This window comes from Ciconia boyciana, chromosome 29 (genome assembly GCF_034638445.1).
Source record: "Ciconia boyciana chromosome 29, ASM3463844v1, whole genome shotgun sequence".
Classification (NCBI taxonomy): domain Eukaryota; kingdom Metazoa; phylum Chordata; class Aves; order Ciconiiformes; family Ciconiidae; genus Ciconia; species Ciconia boyciana.
Genome location: NC_132962.1, coordinates 115,575 through 126,253, shown reverse-complemented (window position 1 = coordinate 126,253; position 10,679 = coordinate 115,575).

The window sequence follows — 10,679 nt, the reverse complement described above, 5'->3', positions numbered from 1 at the left end:
TGTATTTCATTCTTTCATTTAATTTCATTCTTTCATTCTTTCATTTCTTTCATTTCACTTATTCCATTTCTTTCACTTTTTAATTTCATTTCATTCTTTCCTTTCATGATTTCATTGCATTGCAAAAATCCTTCCTCTGCGCAGGCTGGGGGCACAGCAGGCCATCTGTCTGGTGCACGAGCAGCAGGCAGTACCCTGCCCAAATGGACGAGAAGAGCCCTGACAAGTGGTCATGCTCGATGCTGCAGAGGAAGGCAAAAATCCCCCGGGGACCAGTGCCAATCTGCCCGGGGGAAAATTCCTTCCTGACCCCAGAGCTGGCGATCGGCTGTTCCCTGGGCATGTGAGCAAGACCTGCCTCCTCGTCCCACAGGCTGGTCACGCCTCCCAGCAGATGCCCAAGCCCTATTCTCCCTCAACCTGGAGCCATCTCCGGGGCTTCCCAGAGTGGCCAAATGCCCCCGGCCCGATCGACCCTGGGGGCAAGAATCCCTCCCGCGCCTGGCAGGAGACCAGTGCCTGCTCCGAAGCACTGGGACCCCTGGCAACATCTCTGCATCCCATTTCTTACAGCTGCTGCCCCTGGCTCCACAGGGGATGGATGAGGACGGCGAGCTCTGCAGTGCTCCTCAGGAAGGCATTCCCTTGGTCTTGCTGCTGCTATCCAGCTGCCAAGGATTTCCGTCCATCAGGGGAGCTTTGAAGGTGGCCCTGCCAGGAGCCAGCCTTGCAGCGGAGAACCTCCAGGAGCCTCGTCCAGCCTCCAGCCTTCCTCCCTCAGCCCCTTCCAAGTAATGCCACCGGTTCCTTGAGGGCTTCCTCTCAGATGCCTTCAGGCTGCCCCCAGGCCAGCTCTCTCCGGAGGGCGAGGCCAGGCAGGCTGGCAGCGGGACACAGGGGGATGGCCCCTTTATCCTGCCCCCAGGCACTGGGACTGCTGCGTTGCCGGGTGGTGGCACCGTGCCATGGGGCTGACAGGTCCCCCCATGCGCAGCCCCGCCCGCTGCAGCCCCGCCTGCTGCCCCTCCACCCAGCATCCTTGGGACGAAGGCTTTTGGGGTGCTGGCCCCGAGGCAGCCCCTGTGCCCAGGAGGCCCAGGGGGCTGTCCCTGCCCGTGGTGGCCATGCACTGGGCACAGCGGCTGGGTATCCCCAACACGTCCTCTGCCACTAAGCCCCCAAGGACAAACCTCGTGCTGTTACTCTTCTCTCAGGCCGTGGCAGAAACCAACCCTGCAGCCCAAAGACCACCCCCATTAGCCGTCCCCTCTCTGCACCAGAGCCAACATCCATGAGGCCACACAGCGAGGAGGACCAGGGACTTGATCTGGCTGGACACAAACCCTTTCCCGGGGGCGTAGCAGGGGTGATTTTGGCAGCCGCAGCCACAGTGTAACCAGAGCCATAGGCTGGGACGGATGGTGCCAATAGAACAACCGCCATGGGAACAGCACAGGCTTTGACAAACCAGTGAGCAGAGGTTACACTGGTGTGAGGGACAGGTTGGGCATTTTCAGACCCAGAACATTTGGATCCGTGCCCAAAGCACAGCAAGGCAATGACAACTCTTCCAAACTGTAAAAATCGCCCATTGCTGCTATTGCACTCACATCCCCTTTTCCCACTGAAACCAAGCTGCACGGTTGGCCGTGTTTATACGGGACACAAAACGTGCTTCAGCCGCAGGTAAAACTTTCAGAGCTCATTTGTGACTTTAACCTTTCTGAGAGGTATTTGCCTACCTCCGTTGGTGAGAAGATGTTCCGATCTTAACTAAAACCTTGGCAAATCTCTTTCTCTTTTAGGAGGTAGTATTTTGAGTACTGAAAGGGTAAGGTAGGTACTATTCTTGTCATTTTTGTACGTTGGTGCCCAAATTGGTATGTACGTTCAGAGTATGTAAATAAGGGCATTTATAGGGCATACACATTCCTTTGGTTATGGTGATGCCAGAGGTGAAAGAAAGGGTTCGGTTCCCTCTGCATGAACATCAAAGCATGAAGGGTGGAGCCTGAGAGATGTGTTAACGAGGCTTTCACCCATCAGTAGCCTGCTGGAGTCCAGCTCCACGCAGTCACGGCCAGCAGATCCAGCCCTCCACCGGCCGGCTGCGCAACGGACGCACGCTGTGGGTGGGCTCGAAACGTGAAGCTGGTGGGGTCAGTCCAGTCGTTTTCAGAATGGGTGTCTGCCTTGTAGGGAAGAAAATATCCACAGCTGGCGTTAACTGAGCTTCCATTGTGGAAGTTGCATTGGAAAAAGTGCCAAATCAGCCCAGACACTGAAAAAGCTACAGGAGACAAAACACTGGTGGGTCAGTGCCATGCAGTTGATGGCACTGCTGTCTGTGGGGACGTGCTTTACTCTCCAGGAGTGTGAATAAAGGTCGACGAGTTTTTAAATGAATTCTGCAGGCATTTAGTGAAGAGGAAGGTTGTGGCTGATAATGCTGATATGGGTGAGGAGGTGGCTGGCCAGGTGGCCATCCGACACTAAAAGACAAGTGCCTGTCTTTAAGAGTCCCTGCATTCCAGTAAGATAGCTGCAAAGAAGGACTGAAGATTTTGCTTTGTATACGCCCACCTAAAACCACCTGAGAACGTCGGTGTGATGCAATGACTGATGACGGTATTCAGCTACAAAGGAACTTCTTTTTTTTTTCAATTAATAAAATAAACTATGAAAAACTTCTAGCACACACATGCTAATTAGTTTGGAAAAGTGGTGCAAGGAGTGCAGAAAGCTGCCAGACTGTGCCTATTCAGTTAAAGAATCTCAAGGTTTTGATGCACGCTGAGTGTGATGTTTCTCCATTTTTATTCACCCAACACCCTGGGGAAGTTTTAGTGTGCAGCACTCCAACCTATTTTCCAAATTTTAAATGCAATTTAGTAGGCAGGGATCTGTGGACTGCTAAAAATAAGTACTCACCTGAGACCTGAGAATGCCTGGGAAGTTTATGACCCTGCACGTGCTCACTCAGGAAAAGCAGGGAATGATTTTAAAGAGTGTTTACGAAACCTACCCCTAGTGGTTATTATCTGTTGTTTGCAAACATCCAGAGGCCCCCAGCACTAGTAGGCACCACTTGTGCTGGGGGCCTCTTGCAATTACCTTACAGAGACAACCCCAAGGACAGCAAAGCAGCAGAAACACCTCCACACAACACGGTAATGCAGAGCACAGAGGAGCAAGGTTAAGGTCTCCTACATCCCAACACAGTCACACCCAAAGACTAGATGGACCCTTCACAGTTCACGCTCATCACACTGCAAGAATAAGATGTTCCTTTCGTTTAATTCTGATGGTGTAAAAAACCATGATAATTCAAAAAACCCAGAACCATTCCAAACCAAGCTCCATCCCTTTGCACAATATGCCATTTTCATTTCCTGCAACACTCGCAGGCCCCTAGTTTGCAGATCTGTATGCTTAGCACCTTTGGAGGTCAGTATTCTCTAACCGTCTTTGGACTCGTCACACTTCGCAGGCAAGCCAACAGCATGGCGAGGCTGAATGGCCAGTCACTCCACCACAAATCACATGGAGGATTCAGCTTCATGAATGCTTGGCTCAGCTGGAACAGTTTCCCTGCTAAGCTAGTAAGCTTGCTTGGCTGCCATTTGGTTCAGGTTGTTTCAAATCCACAACTTGCATCCTAATTTCAAGCATCCTAACAAAAGAAAACAAATTAAAATCAACCCATTGCCAAGGAATATTTACATTTTAGCAATCTTTCTTTTCAGAAGAAGAATGGTTTCTCAGAAAGTTTTCCAGCTACCTCTCGAGAGCTGAACCTCACTCTCCAGGGAGCTGGAATGAGTGGCACAAGCTGACAGCTTGCCCAGCTAACTTGAGTGAATTCAGCATTTCTTGAAATCAGGAGCAGGTATCACCAGCTCCGTCTGGATTCAGTTCGGGGCTGCAGTGAGATGTTCACTACTGAAACAGCAGTGTCACTATCAGATATCCCTGCCCTGGGGCTGCTTGCTGCAACCCCACAGCTCAGCAGCTAGAAAAGTTCATGGCACTGTTTCCCATCTGCTTCAGGGCAGTCAGCTGGCTTAGTTTGAAGAGCCCTTCTTGTCAGCCAGAGGCAAATGGTCCAGGGCCTCCTCTGCAGGGCTGTGCCAGAACTGCTTACATCAGGCTTGTAACCTGCCTGCAGTTATGTTTCTGACCTTCCCTTGAGACATGGACGAAGATGACCCAAAGCTTTTTAAGTGATGCAAACAGGGACAGAAATCAAGCTCTCGCGTATGAACCTAGCCCTCAGCAGAAGGCAGTTCCGGGCTACCTGACCTGAGGTAGCATTCTAGCGTGCCATTCCCAAACAACATAGGGCCTGCAACATTTTTAGGCATACGGACACCTGAACAGGTCAATACTGTAGCGAGAAATCCAAGGAGCTGCTATTACAACTTCAACTGCCAGTCCGGTAGAGGAGGAGATCTCGTTCCCAACAGATGTTGCTTAACTGACCATTGTATTATCATACTGTAAAGCAATTCATTCATGCTCATTGAAGAAGTTCTGACAAATATAAAGCATAAAACAGTGAAAGGCATTTGAAGTCAGGACTCACTTGGTATTAGCACAAGTCTAATTTTGCAGAAGTGACTGTTCCACACCTAATTATGTAAATACAAAAATCAATACCAAAAGTGGCACGCACTGGAAAAGAACAGCTGCTCAGTCCTGTAACGTGGTTATTCGTGAAGCATTCAAAAGGCATAGATCTAATCCAGGGTAACCTGGCTAAAACAGCCATATTAGCTCTGAAAACCTGTCAGTCAGTGGAACTACCATAGCAGCAGCAAAGGAAACCAGCTTCACATTGAGAACTGTGCATAACGAGGATCCTGTTGAGCATCCTTTTGTCTTGTAGAATTACTGGTGTGTCATTCCCTCATTCTGTGATGCTTCTGTATTGTATGTGTGCATCAGTATTTCTGCCACAGTCTCAGAACAGTTTTCCCCAGCATATTGTCACTTCTCTACCACCCCTGTGTCACAGGTTGTTTGTATACAGAACAGCCAAAAGCATCATGACTTTCTGCCTCCAAAAGCCTCAGCAACGGAGCTGGGTATGGAAGTGGTTTTCCTGTCCTCTAACCCTTTTTTATCATGTGTTGTGGTTCAGCCCCAGCCGGCAACTGAGCACGACACAGCCGCTCACTCACTACCCCCTGGTGGGATGGGGGAGAGAATCAGAAGAGTAAACATCAGAAAACTCGTGGGTTGAGATAAAGACAGTTTAATAGGGAAAGCAAAAGCTGTGCACGCAAGCAAAGCAAAACAAGGAATTAATTCACTACTTCCCGTGGGCAGGCAGATGTTCAGCCATCGCCAGGAAAGCAGGGCTCCATCACGTGTAGTGGTTACTTGGGAAGGCAAACGCCATCACTCCGAATGTCCCCCTCTTCCTTCTTCTTCCCCAGCTTTATATACTGAGCATGACGTCATATGGTATGGAATAGCCCTTTGGTCAGTTTGGATCAACTATCCTGGCTGTGTCCCCTCCCAGCTTCTTCTGCACCTGGCAGAGCATGGGCAGCTGAAAAGTCCTTGACCAGTGCAAACACCACTTAGCAACAACTAAAACATCCCTGTGTTATCAACGCTGTTTCCAGCACAAATCCAAAACATAGCCCCATACTGGCTACTATAAAGAAAATTAACTCTATCCCAGCCAAAACCAGCACATTCTGTCAGGACATTTTTGCTCCAAACTTAGGGCAGAGAGTTTAAATCTTGATGAAACAAAACCATCCAAGTGTTTCATTCAGACATCTCTGGTATCTTATGTCTTAAGTGATGGAGCCTGAAATTACAGTGAAATGCCAACTGGCATAAAACTACGTTTTGAAAAATGTCAAAACGTAACCTTTTGATCATCTGCCATTATTTCAAATTCACTTACCTCACACATATTCATGCTTTTGATAAATTTGCTTGCTATTTCATGCACAAACTCTAACCGGTTCTACTCAGCATGAAAATCAGGAGTCAAGAGTACAGCCTGACAACCAGCCCAGGTGAGAACCAACTCACTTCAGTGCTAGAAAAACGTTCTCTTTGACTTCACACTTGTCACATGTAACAGTCAAGTAAGAAAGTGTCCATTCCTGAGCTTCTCGTAGCATTGTTGTTGCTGAAGAATGTATTGCACATGGTCATCCACCATAATTGCATTTTGGTTGTTCCGATGAACCGCTTGCAACCTTTCTCTTTTTCCTTGGAACAGCTGGATTTTTCCTGTCAAAGGTAATAGGACTGTATTGAAGGACGCTGTTGAATTTCTTTTCAAATTCTTCTTCCAACTTTGCTAAGCTAAAGGGAAAAAAAAAAACAATCAAATTAAATGTAACTCCGTTCCTGGAGAAAACACTCTATTGTTTAGGAGCATGTGTGTGTATGTACACAGCTATGTACATAGAGAGAGGGGGAAGGAGATGAGTGCACACGCACTGTAAATACCAAACTAGTATATATTAATCCAACTTTGGGACGACAATGTACACTCCAATTCTGCATTTGTAACTCAGTACAAATTCATTACTTTAATTGCATATACTAAAATTAGGAAAAAAAAATCAATGTCACGCTGGTGAAATCTCACTCTGTTTGCTGCAGAGATTCGTACAGGAGATGGGTCTGTTCTGTGAGGGGAATGAAAACAAGACAATAAAGCCAATAAACGAACAAACCAATACAGTAACTTCACGTAAAAGTCCTTACACCGGAATGAAAACAACAACAATTCCTACCAGAAGAAAAATGTCAATCTCTTTGGTCTTCTGGGGATATTCTAAAACCTGACGCTTTGGGGTGGGAGTTAGCTTTGTACTTGTTCTGGGGAATTATATTTCCTCCCCTCATCTTTTATTTGCTGCGAGAGGAAAAATGCAACTAGCTCATGCTTTCCTGAAACCCAACATCCCCCCTACTTCAGCCCAGCCTGAAGGACTGTAATTAGCTTTACCTACAGCTCAGGAAATCCACAGCCATGGTACTGATCCTCCTCATAGCCAGATGGAAAAAAAACACTTGGATCAGATGGTATGGCATGGCATTTCTGGCTGTAATGACTATGCTGTCCTGTACAAGCACTCTGTTCCAGCAAATGTTGACAGCCAGGCAGGGGCATAGGAAGGAATTGGATTTTAATAAAGGCAATGCGGCCAGCTAGGCAGAGTATAAATAGCACCGTCAAGGACAGGGGAACAATGACGTTTTCTACTCGTCTTTAATTCTGTTTGCTACGGAAAACCTGAACTTGACAAGAGCTGGCATGACTGTTGGAGGGATGGCCCTTACACACTGTACCCTTGGAAGCATCACAGGAAACGTGACGTTTCTGTCTGCTCTCTGAAGCAGCACTTCAAACAAATGGCATTCTGAAAGCTTTGCTACACAGAATGCTAATTCATTTTATCTCTGTAATCAATGTTAACACTACTTACCTACATTAACAGGAGCATTACACAGGGAATCTCTCTGGCACCTTAGTTCAGGAAAGCCAACTATGCTAAAGGACAGCACTGAAAAATACGCTGAAGCCCTATGGAAACTGATGTGGCGTGATGATGCCTAAGTGCTAGAATAAGGCTGGAGGGCTGTGCTGCTCTAATAGAAAAAGGCTCCAGCTGATCTCAGTGCTGTTTCCATGGTCCTTTAAGTGCCTTTTTATATCACCTGGAAACCCACTGCGAGATTGATTTTCAGAATACCCTAAATGCAACGGAACAATAACAGTATCTCTCACTATTGCCATGGACAAGTTACTTGCAATCTCACATCCACATCCCCTCAACCCCCAAATGTCCCCATATACAATTCCTTCCTCCATTTTCAAATGACCCTGAAGGAGTGGTTGTTGTGGTTTAGCCCCAGTCGGCAACTAAGCACCACACAGCCGCGTGTTCACCCTCCCTCCCTGGTGGGATGGGGGAGAGAATTGGAAGAGCAAAAGGAAGAAAACTCGTGGGCTGAGATAAGAACAGTTTAATAATTGGACCACCACCACCAAAAAAGAATAATAATAAATTGTAATGAGAAGGAAAACAACAAGAGAGCGAGAGAGGAACAAAACCCAGGAAGAAAACAAGTGATACAACCACTCACCACCCGCCACCCACGGCCAGATAGTCCCCGAGCAGCGATTGCTGCCCCCCGGCCAACTCCCCCCCAGTTTATATACTGAGCATGACGTCATATGGTATGGAATAGCCCTTTGGCCAGTTTGGATCAACTATCTTGGCTCAACTGCCCCCTCCCAGTTTCTTGTGCACCTGGCAGAGCATGGGGAGGTGAAAAGTCCTTGACTCGTGCAAACATTACAAGCGGTGGTGAGCTGCTGTGCTGGCAGGACAGGGTTTTAAACTGGGCAGGAAACTTGCTCATAGGAGGGGAAAGGGGAGAGATGGCCCCAAGCGACCGGGGAATCTGCCCAGGCTTGCTAACCTCCCGTGACAAAACTGCCAGCAGGACTGGGGTGCCAGGGATTCTGTGGTACCAGGGTGCCAGGAGGTTTGGGGGTGCCGAGGGTGCCAAAGGTGCCTGGGCACTGGGGTGCCGGGGGTGCAGAGGGTGCTGGGAGAATGAGGGGAATAGGGGCGCTGGCTTACCAGGTCGGTTAGGGGTGCCATACCTGCTGGGGGTGTCCAGGGTGCCAGTGGTGCCACTGCAGCAGGAGGTGCCCTTGGTGCCCACGGTGCCACTGCCGCCGCGGGTGTGCGGGCTGCGGGGAAGAGGGTCTGCTCCTGCCCAGGCAGGCAGCAGAGCTTGGCTGAGCCTGAAAGAGACAGGAGCAATCGCTGGCAGTCACCTCTGCTCCTTCCCCAAAGAGCATCCCTGGGCTGGAGGGGTCGGGGACGGTCCCTGCCTCTGGGGTACAATGTTTTGGGCGGGACAAATGGCTCATGCAGCCGGGATGCTTGGGGGGCCCGGGGGCCGCCCGGTGAGAGCCACAGGGCTGGCAGTGCCATGGTCCGTTCTGTCTGTTGGCTGCTAAGGACTCGGTGGGGTTGCCGGCTCTGACTGCTTCTCTTTGGGGGGTCCCAGGAAGGAATGTGGGGGCTCCCTGTGTTCTGCCCTGTCCCCAACAGCCTCCCCAGCTCCTCATGGGGAGGGAAAGGGTTAAAAAAAGTGGAACAGCCAGTGGCCCAGTGACCAACTGGAAGTCAGCAAGGAGTGTTGTCCCTCAAGGGTCCATACTGGGACCGATACAGTTTAGTACCTTCATCGATGGCATGGATAGTGGCATCGAGTGCACCCCCAGCAAGGCTGCAACGACACCAAGCTGAGTGCTGCAGTCGATATGCTTGAGGGGAGAGATGCCATCCAGTGGGACCTGCTTGCTTTTCTCCCAAACACAAGCATTTCACATCCCAGAGAGGGGAAAAAACACAAAAAAGCAAAAAAAACCATTTGTGTTTGTAAGAATGATCCAAAAAGAGCAGGACATACAGTGCCTAACAGACCTTTCAGGAGGAGGAGTTTTAGGGAGAGTTTTCTGCCCACAAAGTATTTGAGGCCCTGGGAAGAAAACTGATCACGACTACAGCCTCTGCAGACCCTTTTTGCCCTCTTCTGTTCGTACTCAGGGTTTACACCCAAGCCTTGAACGTGCAGGTTCTGCACCAGCTGTACACCCTTGCACCCATCCAATACAGCCTGAACGGCATTACTCCCTCCCAGGTCGTTAACTGCCTGCAGGCAATTTAGGGAGCGTGGAGGGAAACTCTCAGACTCGGGCAGCAACCTGCATACATAGGATCATTTCACCAGACCTGAAAAACTGGAGGGTCCCTGTAGTTTCACACCAGATACCAAGCCTGGGAAATTCCTCTAGCACGACAATAACAAACAAGCACAAATCTCCTTGGCTGTGAGAGGTACAGCACAATCCTCAGGCCAAGCTGCCCTTCTACACTGGCATTACAGCTTCTGGTGTCCCCAGCATCTGTACAAACTCGTGCAGCATCTACCTACAGAGATGACCATTTCCATGTAAGAGACAACCCCACCCATCTGCCTGCTCCTGCCTCTCCTCCCGTCCTGCTGGCACACACATTTCTGCAGCGGCACTGCGAGCTGCAGGAGGTGACACACAGGTTAGGGGTAACGCTGGCTACCAAAACTACACCGCTGCTTGGGCCAGGTGAGTTTGAACCCCAGTTAAAACTTCCAGATCCCCAGCCCCATCCAGCAGCGCAGCACGCCCTGGAGCAAGCCAGCGGCACATAGAGAAGCTCCGTGAAGCAGCAGCATTCGCTCAACAGTGGCCAGGGAAGGCCGTCATGAAACCACAGAGTCCGCTGCTCCCAGAGAAGTACCAGCAAAGGGATCTACCTCGACATGCAGGAAAAGCAGCACCCAAATCGGTCAGAAATGTCCTTGTTCTAATGAAGGAAACACACTTCTCTCAAAGATAAGTCCTCATATCCATCTTGGATAATCTCCTTAGTCAAAAAGGTTTTTAAACTCTGGCCTAAGTGAACAAAATACATTAAAGCTGACATCTACATCTTCTTACCAGTCTTTCTACATTCCCACCCCAGACATTACCCAGTCTCTCTAAAACACTCAGGACAACATCAATACTCGTCCTGCCCCAGGAATCCACACGCTGTCCAAAACCACACTGGTGCTAAGCAGCAGGTAAGCCGAGCCTG